General features: G+C 34.2%; 1 protein-coding gene across 5 annotated transcripts in view; it reads right to left on the bottom strand.

Annotated features, from left to right (window-relative positions):
- Window positions 1-12,602, bottom strand: part of STXBP4 (syntaxin binding protein 4) — a 180,306-nt gene that overhangs the window by 97,542 nt on the left and 70,162 nt on the right. The gene's annotated exons all lie outside the window — the stretch shown is intronic.

Below are 12,602 nucleotides of genomic sequence, written 5' to 3'. Positions count from 1 at the left end.
TAATTTTTCCTTAAAGTCCAAATTTTAAGACTGTGTTTATAATGTATGGGTTTATATATATATATATATGTGTGTGTGTGTGTGTGTGTATACACACACAATGGAATATTACTCAGCCATAAAAATGAATGAAATAATGCCATTTGCAGCAATGTGGATGGACATAGAGAATATTATGCTTAGTGAAATAAGTCAGAAGAAAGGCAAATACTATATGATATCACTTACATGTGGAATCTAAAAAATAATACAAATGAATGTATATGTAAAACAGAAACAGAGTCACAGACATAGAAAACAAACTTGTGGTTACTGAAAGGGAGAGGGAAGGGGGGAGGGACAAATTAGGGGTATTAACAGGGATTAGGGATTAACAGATACAAAGTACTATATATAAAATAGATAAGCAACAAAGATATACTGTATAGCACAGGGAATTATACTCAGATTCTTGTAATAACCTATAACGGAATATAATCTAGAAAATACTGAATCACTATGTTGTATACCTGAAACTAACATAATACTGTAAATCAACTATACTTCAACTAAAAAGACTTTATGAGTTATCAATATAAACTACTCCTTAAAGATGTCCACACCAAGTACATGGTATATAAGGCTAACAAAATGCTGGACGTTATCAACCAAGATAGTTTACAGGAACCCAGTAAAGCACATTAATTGATTATGCCTATTATTGTTTTAACTAAATGAAATATAATGTAACAGCCAAAGTGGCTTAAAAAGATTCCTGCACAGAAACTGTCTTGAAGATAATATTAATAATTCATGCACAGGTGAATAACAACAACAAAAAATAGCAGAAATGACAATTTCTCTTACTTCTAGCTTGATCTCTGACAGTTAATTATAAGGTAAAAAAAATGGCAATCTTATCAGAGATAAAAATCCAAGTCTAATTATAGCCATATTCTATGCAGAAGTTATAATAGAACTAAAAATAAAGTATAGAAAATATGATTTATAGGACCAAATAGAGAAAGTGATTGCTATATAAGTATGAGCTTTAAAGCAGGGCCCTTCAGATAGGAGAGGTGAATGCAGAGTAGGAAAAGATAATACAAATAGTTAATAATATCAACCATTTATTAGGAACTTTGTGCAGATACATTGCTAAGGGCTGTATATATTCAATATTAAATGCTTACCATAACTTTGTATCTATTTTACACGAGGGAATGGGCTCAAAAGGTTAGTAAAATGCCTAAGGTTTCACAGCTAGTAAGTGGCCATTCCAAGATTCCCACAGAGATCTGACATTAGTCTGTGATTTTTTACTAACTGCTCAACAAAAAATCATGGTGGTATGGATATGATAAACTCAGATTTGCTTTCCAAGTCTTAGAATAACAGAAGTTGGGGTCATTCCTCAAGTTTTTTCAGAAATATTTTTCCTAAAATTATTGGTTCCTTTTGTTCTGACACATTTGCTTTTGTGTACCTATGGCCATTGTCCATAATAACATGATCTCATATTCTTCATCTGTCTCTGTCATTCTATTTCATAAGTAGTCACAGAATTCATTCTTACACTGTTTTAGCTTACTTCCAAATACAATTTCAAATGTAGCAATATTTCCCAAAATGTGTTCCAAAGGATATTAATTAGATTTGTATTAAAGCATAACTGGGTGATGGTGATGGTGATAGTGGTCCTTGTAGGTCAGGTAAGTTAGAGAAATGCAGGATTTAGAAAAAAATAACTTTCTTTCCTGCAGGGCTTCCAGTAGCTTTGATATGCTAATAAGCATTTTGAATATCCCAAAAGGTAACATAATGACTTGTTTTCCTCAAGTTTTCCAACCATATTACACACACACACTCTCCTTTATTTTGTAGTGTCTCGTCTACCAAGCACATTCTGGGAAACACTGTTACTATACATTCAGATGGTCTTATTCTATTTTGTTATCTTAAGAAGTAAAAACAAACAATTCAGGAGTTTAAATGAGAATCTAGATAACAGAGCTATCATAATTTACTAAGATAAATTATGGATTGGGATTTTTAGGGATGTAATCATAAATTTTTGCATTTAAAATGAAGGTAAGTCATGCATAAAAGAGTCCATGGTACCATTTTGGGAGGCAAAACACTAGGCGACAGACATAGAACACACCATGAGTTAAAAAAAAAAGTTTTATAACTTTATTGCTATTTTAGGGCTAAACAGAAAAAAACTGGCCATAGATATTACTTGTGAATTCTTTGAAAAGCCCCTTTGTACCCAGTGACTTTCCAAATATGCTTCAACTAAGCAAGCAGCAAATGAAATAAATAAATAGTTGCCATTTAACATGAATGATTCCAGACAGATACCTATTTTCTAATATACCTCCAGTTCTTGGACTTTATCCTCCTTTCTTGCCTGGCTCCCATGATATAATTTTTGACCCTCAGGCCCCTTGACCTCTGCGATACCTGGTACATAACATTATAAATCATTTCTACTCTGCTTTCTCACGTCTCCTATGGAGATATCAAGAGATACTTCAGAAAGTCACTGCACTGAGCGGAGCAAGTCTGACCTCAACTCTCCCTTCACTGTGCTCCATCATCATAATTTTTAAGTTATTTGATTTGTGCCAATTCTGGATAGCCACTATTGCACTGGCCACCTTCCTAGCCTCAATTCTTTTTAAACAGAACGAAACAACAACCTCTGTTTCAGTCTAATTTTATTGATAAACCCTTCCATTATGAATCCATCCAATTACGTCCTTTCCTTAAAATTTCTGTGCATTCCCCTTTTTCCCCTTCCATTTCCCCTGCTTACTTCTTTTACTTCTTATAATCTGGTTTACGTATCTTTCCTCCCATCCCCACATTTCAAAAATAATTACTTGTAGTGTCACCAAACAACCTGCTATTTGACAAAATAAATGCCTCTCATCAACTTGCTTAACCACTTTGCTACATATAACATTGCTCAAGCCATTTGTTCTTGAAACTTTCTCTTCCCTAGGTTTTTCATACTCCACTATCTCATCTACCCTCAGAATATTTAGGCTGTTTTGGCTTAATTTCACTTCTACTCCTTAAATGGGGGAAAAGGGAGGTTCCCCAAAGTTTGTCCCTTTCCGCTGCCTTCTCTACAAGCTCTCCCTGAGTGATAACATTCACTGCCATGCTATCATAACTATCACCCTCCAGATCATTCTCAAATCCCTCTCCTGGTGTCCAGTTCCTTATTTCCAGTTGCCTTTTGGTTATTTATACCTGTCAGCATCTTGAACTTACTCTTTCCAAAACACAACCCATCATCTTCTCTACGTTTCTCTTCTTATTCTCTTTCCAGTAAAAGTAACAACATGTCATTAATCATCCGAATAAAAACTTCAGAGTTATCTTTAACTCATTCTCCCTTGGTTCTGACATCCAAATGCAAGCCTCATTGACGAGATACTTATTTCAGTAAATATCTTAGACCTGTCTCACCATTCCTTTCCATTCTCCTCATCTTCACCATAGTTTAGCTCTTTATTATTCCATATTTGGTAGTCTAGACTACCAACCACCACGTTAATCCCTTCCAAGATAACCAACACTATTTAAGATTACTATTTCTAAAATACCACTTTGATCATGTCATTATTCTCCTTAATGGCTCCTCACTTAACACAGGTACAAATTTCTAAGTTTAATATTTACTCTTCCTTCACTGACCTGCATGTACCCAATTATCTTATTTAAAACATAGATTACTCTCTGCTTACCAACACATTATACATATTGTTTTTCATGCTAATAAAAACGCTTATCATTCTCTGTTCACCTCTTGAGCAGATAAAATCCTATTTATCATTCAAAACTCACTCAAATGCCAACTCTGTTATGAATCCTCTCTTAATGTTCTAAGCTCTATTATTACTATGGCCTTATCACACAATGCATTTTTAAACTTTATTTGTAAATTTCTTTACATCATACCCTAAATTCCTTGAGGGGCAGGCTCCAGTTTTATTTACCTTAATAACATGTGCTGGAGCACCTAACACAATGCCACACACACTGTAATTGTTCAATATACATTTAATGTTTTACAGATGAGTATATAGTGAAGTGGCTATAAAGTATTTATTGCTACACATAGTGAGAAATACCATTTATATCAATGAAATATTATCATTCTTATTATATACAGTTCACTTTGATATTTTCCATTCTATTCCATTTCACTTGTTAAAATGCAATCCACTTAATTGATTTAGCACGAACCCCAATTGTGAAAAGTCTACATTCAGATACTTATGGTGTTCTGTGATTTTAATATAGTCCATTTATGATACTTGATTAGTGTGGTAAAGCCATCACAATATCATGGACTACAGTCTGCTGTTGCTAATTTTAGAATACTCATAGATGTAGGCTCCAACCTTGCCTTTTCTGGGTGTAATCTTGTGCCAGTCACAGGTATAGCACTGTGTGAATTTTTTAATATAGCAATGATGACTAGAATCACAGAAAGATAATTATATTTTTGCTTCTAAACGCCATATTATTCCAAAATCAAAAGTTTTTTGTCAGCTAAACAAAAGTAGGACTGACTATACTGGCTCAGCAATTTTTTCTTCTTAAATGATAGTATCTCAAGAAATCTTATGAGTCAGACAGAATGATCAGCAAATGAAGCTAGTTACAAAAGAGTACATACTGTATGATTCTTTTTTACTATTATTAATTTTTATTGGAGTATAGTTGCTTTACAATGTTGTGTTAGTTTCTGCTGTACCGCAAAGTGAATCAGCTATGCGTATACATATATCCCCTCTTTTTAGGATTTCCTTCCCATTTAGGTCACCATATAGCACTGAGTGGAGTTCCCTGTGCTATACAGTAGGTTCTCATTAGTCATCTATTTCATACGTCGTAGTGTATATAAGTCAATCCCAATCTCCCAATTCATCCCACCCCTCCCTTACCCCCTTGGTGTCCATACATTTGTCCTCTACATCTGTGCCTCTATTTCTGCTTTTGCAAATAAGTTCATCTGTATGATTCTATTTATTACTGTGTCCATTATGCTTCCGTAAAAATATTTTTAAAAAATAAATTAAGAAAAATACAAGCCAAAAAAAGGGAAACATATGGGTAAAAAACAAGCATCCCTAACAGATGGATTATAAAATCTGACTCTGTTGTTTAAGATGAGATGGTTGAGGGGGTGACCAGAGGGGAATTTCCTCACCTTCACAGAATGTCATGTCAGCATCATGACCTCAGATTAATTGATATATTATTTCACATGAGGCACTATACTGTTTTTCAACTAAAAAAAAAAATTGGGAAAAATACTAAAAAATATATTTTAAAAAATTTGTTTCTGGTGAGCTGTTTGACAAGTAATGATTTTTACAGTATTTTCAAACTGTGGTGCATAACTCATTAGTAAATTATAAGACCAAATATTTAATGAAATAAAATTGAATATTAAATAAGAACACAAGGATGTAGAAAAGGTAAGTAATGCTTTGAGACTTTTGTTTCAGTTACATATGTGAGTGTGGTGAAGTAAAATGCATTCTTACTATGGATTTGTGGATTCAGGTCATTTTATGGGGATTCTTCTGTGTGTTGACAAGCAGAATACAACAAAAGAATTCTTGTAAACTGATACAATGACTCTTGCACAATATCTGATTTGAAGCCACAAACAGGAAATTATTGGCATGTGGGCCTTGCACCATTACCATCAGCACTTTGCTTTTGCTATCAAAATGCCACAGATTGAATATATTCTTATCTGCCCTAAAATCATATTGGCAAAAAGGAAGTAAATTACTAATTTGGAGCATGAGTATTTCTTTGCAGTTGCTAAGAAAGTTTTGTATGCTCATATAAAGTACTCTGAATTCCCTACTTGAATTATATTGTAAGCCACCCAACAACCTTTGCCTTTCCTCATCATAAATGGATATGGTAGCTTTTAATACTTTTTGGCAATTAGAAAACAATGTTCTGCTATCAACATTAGGTAGATAAAAACAAAACACCTGGATGAGTGGAAGGAGAACCGTGCTCTTACAGCGTCAGTCTTCCTACTCTAAATGCTACATTTAGAGTAAATCAGATCTGCTAAATCAGCACTTCAATTCTGGGTGAACTAGGTAATCTCCTGAGAGTTTCCAAACAACCAGGTCTTTGGAAACTCTCATTCTCAGCAATGGGAACTCTCATTCATTGCTGGTGGGAATGCAAAATGGTACAACCACTTTGTAAGACAGTTTGGCAGTTTCTTACAAAACTACACATCCTCTTACCATATGATCCAACAATTGAGTTCCTTGGTATTTACCCAAAGGAGTTGAAAACTTATGTCCACACAAAGACCTGCACATGACGTTTATAGTAGTTTTATTCATAATTATCCAAATTTGAAGCAACCAAGATGTTCTTCAATAGGTAAATGGGTAAATAAACATCCAGATAAGAGAGATGAAAAGACACAGAGAAAACTTAAATGCATATTACTAAGTGAAAGAAGCCAATCTGAAAGGGCTATATACTGTATGATTCCAAGTATATGACATTCTGGAAAGGGCAAAACTATGGAGACAATAAAAGGATCAGTGGTTGCTATGGGTGGGGGGCAAGGTTGTGGAGAGATGACAGGCAATGAACAGAGAATATTTTGTGTAATAAAGATACTCTGTATGATACAATAATGATTGATACATGTCATTATACATTTGTCCAAACCCACACAGAATGTATACACCAAGAGTGAACTGTAATGTAAACTATGGACTTTGGGTGATTACGATGTGTCAGTGTAGGTTCATCAGTTATAATAGTCTATAAATTCAACGTAGCAAGATTTTGGCAAAAATGTATACAGATAAGATAAGCCAAAGTAATATTTGAAAAGAAGAACAAGGTGGGAAAGTGTGTCTTAGCAGATATCAAGACTTATGAAACCAAATAAACCAGCAGAATAAAGAGCTCAGAAATGCCCATGCAAATATGGAAATCTTATAAATGACAGAGCTGGACTGAAAATAATCCTTCCATCCCACTGAAATATGAATTTACATTAAAAAAATTACCTTTATAAAAATAATTTAACAAAATTTATATCATATTTAAATTTTTTGATTGTGAATCAATAATATAATTACTACTCAAATCAAAAGAAAATTTTAATATGTAAAATCTAACGAACATAGTAAATTGAAATAAATATATTATAATTTACCTAAATTTTTTGGTAACAAAATGATAGGGTGATCAATGAAAGATTTTTAAGCTTGAAATTATAACATATCAGGGTAACATTCTAGGGCAATATAGAAGAGAAGTAAGAGTTAACAGAGAAAAAGGAAAGATGATAAATTTCTGAGAATAAGAACTGATGCCTGAATTTTCTTTAAAAGATAATTATGGGTACCAAAAACTATAGTATTAGATTTCATTAGATATATTTAAAAGAGATATATAATAGGTTTCCTAATAAAAAGAAAAATATTTAAGAGGGGTCCAAGATGGTGGCATAGGAAGACCCTGAGTTCACCTCTTCCCACGAACACATCCAATCTACACCTACGTATAGAGAAATTTATTTTGAAGATCTGAAGGCTGAATGGACAGCTACTGCACATAGAAGGACCACATAGAAATGGGTAGTAAAGATGGAAACATGGTATCCATGAGAACCCCACCCTGACCTGCAGTAGGGAGAGATTTTCTGAGGGGCCTGAGCACAGACTCGCCCACCCTGGGACACGACCAAAAAACAGAAGTTTAAAGGGCACCTGGACTAACCCTAGAGCTTCTGCAAATGAGCAAGGAACTGCTGGAGATCTCTCTGGGGTCAGAGGGGCCATCAACTGCCATCATTTGAGTTCCCCCATGACTCCCCCGGCCCATGCCCACTCCAGCCCGAGCTGCTCCACCAAGGCAGATTTGAGTACAGCACTCCCCTGGGACCAAACCTGGCATGCAACAACTCCAACCCCAGCCAACCCACTAAGGTGGTCTCAGATGCAGCATTCACCAAGGCCTTCCTCCAGCCTGTGCCTATTCTAGCCCCAGCCACCCTGCCGAGATGGCCTCAGGTGCTGCACTCTCCATGGACTGCCTGCTCTAGCTCTATCCAGCCTGCCAAAGCCACCAGGCACAAGCAGTCTACACAGGGAACACTCCTCTACAAGCCATTCTTTCAAAACCACAGAGGTAGCTATTTTGCCCAATTTATAGAAACAAAAACTGAAAGTCAAATAAAATGAGGAGACAGAGGAATGTTTCAAACTAAGGATCAAAATAAACCCCCACCCCCCCAAAAAAAACCTTAATGAAATGGAGATAAATAATTTACCCGATAAAGAGCTCAAGGAAACGGACATAAGGATGCTTACCAAACTCAGAAGAATGAAGGAACACAGTGAGAACTTCAAGAAACACTTAGAAAATATAAGTACTAATCAGAACTGAAGAATACAATACAATAGAGGGAATACAATAGAGAGAATAACAGCATACTAGATAATAAAGGAGAATAGATAAGTGATCTGGAAGACCGAATAGTGGAAATCACACAATCAGAACAGCAAAAAGAAGAAAGAAGTTTTTAAAATGAAGAGAGTTTAAGAGACCTCTAGGGCAACATCAAGAGTACCACATTTACATTATAGGGGTCCTATAAGGAGAAGAGAAAAAGGGCCAAAAAACTTATTTGTAGAAATAAAAGCTTATTTGAAGAAAAAAATGAAATAAAAATTTCCCTAACCTGGAAAAGAAAACAGACATTCAGGTACAGGAAACACAGAGTCCCCAAAAAGATGAACCCAAAGAGATTCTCACTGAAATATATTATAACTAAAATGGCAAAAGAGGGAATCTTAAAGTCAGCAAGAGAAATATAGCTAATCACATACAAGGGAAACCCCATAAGACCATCAGCTGATTTTTCAGCAGAAAATTTACAGGCCAGAAGGGAGTGGCATAATATATTTAAAGTGCTGAAAGAAAAAATAAAATAAAATATAATATCTGGCAAGGTTATCATTTAAAATTGAAGGAGAGATAAAGGGTTTCCCAGACAAAGGAGTTCATCACCACTAAACCAGTCAGACAAGAAATGTTAAAAGGTCTTCTTTAAGCAGAAAAGAAAAGGCTGTAACTAGAAATAAGACAACATACGGAAGGAAGAAAAAAATCCCACTGGTAAAGGCAAATATATAGTGAAGGCAAGGGATCAGCCATTTAAAAAGCCAGTACAAAGGTTAAAAGACAAAAGTAATACAATCAATTGTAACTACAGTAAGTAGTTAAGGGATTCAGAGAATAAAAAGATGTAAAATATGACATCAAAAACATAAAATGTGTGGAGAAGATAAAAACGTAGTGTTTTTATAATGGCTTCAAAATTAAGTGACTATCAGCTTAAAACAGATGGCTATACACAGGTCAATATATAAGACACTCACAGCAACCACAATCCATAAACCTTTAATAGATACACAAAAAATAAAAAGAAAGGAATCCAAATATAAACTAAAGAAATCCAACAAATCACAAAGAAACAAACCAAGAGAAGAAAATAGGAACACAGAAGAACTACAAAAACAACCAGAAAACAACTAAAGTGGTAATAAATACATACCTATCAATAATTACTTTAAGTGTAAATGCACTAAATGCTCCAATCAAAAGCCACTGATTAAAGAAAAAAAAAAAAGACCCATCTATATGCTGCCTGCAAGAGGCTTACCTCAGATCTAAAGCCTCAAATAGATTGAAAGTGAAGGCATGGGAAGAGATTCCATACAATGGAAACAAAAGAAAGCTGGGGTAGCAATACTCATATCAGATTAAATAGACTTTAAAACAAAGACCATAACAAAAAACAAGGAGTCAATCCAACAAGAGAATATAACACTTGTAAACATTTATGCACCCAACACAGAATCACCTAAATATACAAAGCAAATATTAACAGACATAAAGGGAGAAGTAGATAGCAATACAATAATAAGGGACTTTAATAACCCACTTACATCAATGGACAGATCATCCAGACAAAAAATCAATAAGGAAACCCTGGCCTTAAACAACACATTAGATCACATGAACCTAATAGATATATACAGAACATTCCATTAAAAGCAGCAGAACATGCATTCTTTCAAGTGCACATGGAACATTCTCCATGACAGATCATATGTTAGGCCACAAAACAAGTCTCAGTAAATTTAAGAAGACTAAAATCATACCAAGCAACTTTTCTGACCACAGTAGAAAGACTACAAGAAGAAAACTGTAAAGAAAACAGGTGGAAACATCAGGCAACTAAACAACCAATGAGTCAATGAAGAAATAAAAGAAGAAATTTTAAAAAATACCTTGAGACAATGAAAATGGAAACACAACTGTCCAAAATCTATGCAATGCAGCAAAAGCAGTTCTAAGAAGGAAGTTTATAGCAATAAAGGCCTACCTCAGGAAACAAGAAAAAATCTCAAATAAACAATCTAAGTGTAAATTTAAAGGAAGTGGAAAAAGAGGAACAAGTTAGTAGAAGGAAAGAAATAAAGATCAGAGCAAAAGTAAATGAAATAGAGATTTAAAAAGCAATAGAAAGGATCAATGAAACTAAGAGTTGGTTCTTTGAAAAGATAAATAAAATTGACAAACCTTCAGCCATCAAGAAAAAAATAAACTCCAAATAAATTAAATCAGAAATAAAAGAGAAATTACAATGGACCCACAGAAATACAAAGGATCATAAGAAAACACTATGAAAAATGATATGCCAAACTAGACAATCTAGAAGAAATAGATAAATTCCTAGAGACAGACAATCTTCCATGAAAGAGTCATGAAGAAATAGAAAATATGAATAGACTGATTACTAGTAAGGAAATTAATACATAATCAAAAAACTCCCCCAAAACAAAAGTCCAGATCCAGATGGCTTCATAGGTAACTTCTACCAAACACTGAAAGAAGAGTTAATCCCTATACTTCTCAAATTACTCCAAAAAACTAAAGAGAAGGCCACACTTCCAAATTCATTTTACAAGGCCAGCATTACCCTGAGACCAAAAACAAAGACACAACACACATACAAAAAATTATAGGACAATGTCCTTGATAAACACGGATGCAAAAATTAATAAAATATTAGCAAACCAAATTCAACAACAGATTAAAAGAATCATACACCATGATCAATTAGGATTCATTCCAGGGATTCAAGGATGGTTTGACATCTGTAAATAAAACAATGTGATATACCACATGAACAAAACAGAGGATAAAAACCATGTGATCATCCAAAAAGATACAGAAAAAGCATTTGACAAAATTCAACATCCATTTCAGATAAAAACTCTCACAAAGTGGATATAGAGGGAACACACCTTAACATAATAAAAGCCATACATGAGAAAACCACAGCCAACATACTATTCCACATTGAAAAGCTGAAAGCATTTCTGCTAACACCAGGAACAAGACAAGGACGCTCATTCTTGCATCCACTTTTATTCAACACAGTATTGGAGGTCCCAGCCAGAGCAATCAGATAAGAAAAAGAAATAAAAGGCATCTAAATTGGAAAGGTAGAAGTAAAACTGTCACTATTGATACTATATATAAAAAAACCCAAAGATGCCACCAAAAAACTACTCAGATTAATAAATGAATTCAGTAAAGTTGCAGGATACAAAACTAATATACAGAAATCTGTTGCATTTCTGTACACTAATAATGAACTATCAGAAAGAGAAATCAAGAAAATTCCATTTACAACTGCATCAAAAAGAATAAAATATTTACGAATAAATTTAAACAGAGAGGTGAAAGGCCTGTACTCTGATAAGTATAAGACACAGAGGAAAAAGTTGAAGACAACAGAAAAAAATAAAAAGATATACTGTACTCATGGGCTGGAAGCATCAATATTGTTAAAATGTCCACACTACCCAAAGCAATCTACAGATTCAGTGCAATCCCTATCAAAATATCAATGGCATTTTTCACAGAACTAGAACAAATAATCCTAAAATTAGTATTGAACCACAAAAGACCCCTAATAACCAAAGCAATCTTTTAGGATATATATATAAAGGATATATATATATCCTTTCTTATATTCTTTTTACATTGTGGTTTATCCCAGGACATTGAATATAGTTCCCTGTGCTATACAGTAGGACCTTGTTGTCCATCCATTCTATATATAATAGTTTGCATCTACTAACCCCAAATTCCCAGTCCAACCCTCCCACACACCCCCTTTGGCAAACACAAGTCAGTTCTCTATGTCTGAGAGTCTGTTTCTGCTTTGTAGATAGGTTCATTTGGGTCATATTTTAGATTCTACATATAAGTGATATCATATTGTATTTGTCTTTCCCTTTCTGACTTACTTCACTTAGTATGACCATCTCTAGTTGCATCCATGTTGCTGCAAATGGCATTATTTTGTTCTTTTTTATGGCTGAGTAGTATTCCATAGTATATATGTACCGCATCTTTATCCATTCATCTTTTGATGGACACTTAGGTTGTTTCCATGTCTTGGCTATTGTGACTAGTGCTGCTATGAACATAGGAGTGCATGTATCCTTTGGAAT

Source organism: Monodon monoceros, unplaced genomic scaffold (genome assembly GCF_005190385.1).
Source record: "Monodon monoceros isolate NGI ecotype Baffin Bay Population unplaced genomic scaffold, NGI_Narwhal_1 Super_Scaffold_9, whole genome shotgun sequence".
Taxonomy (NCBI): Eukaryota; Metazoa; Chordata; class Mammalia; order Artiodactyla; family Monodontidae; genus Monodon; species Monodon monoceros.
This window is presented reverse-complemented; position numbering and strand designations above follow the sequence as displayed.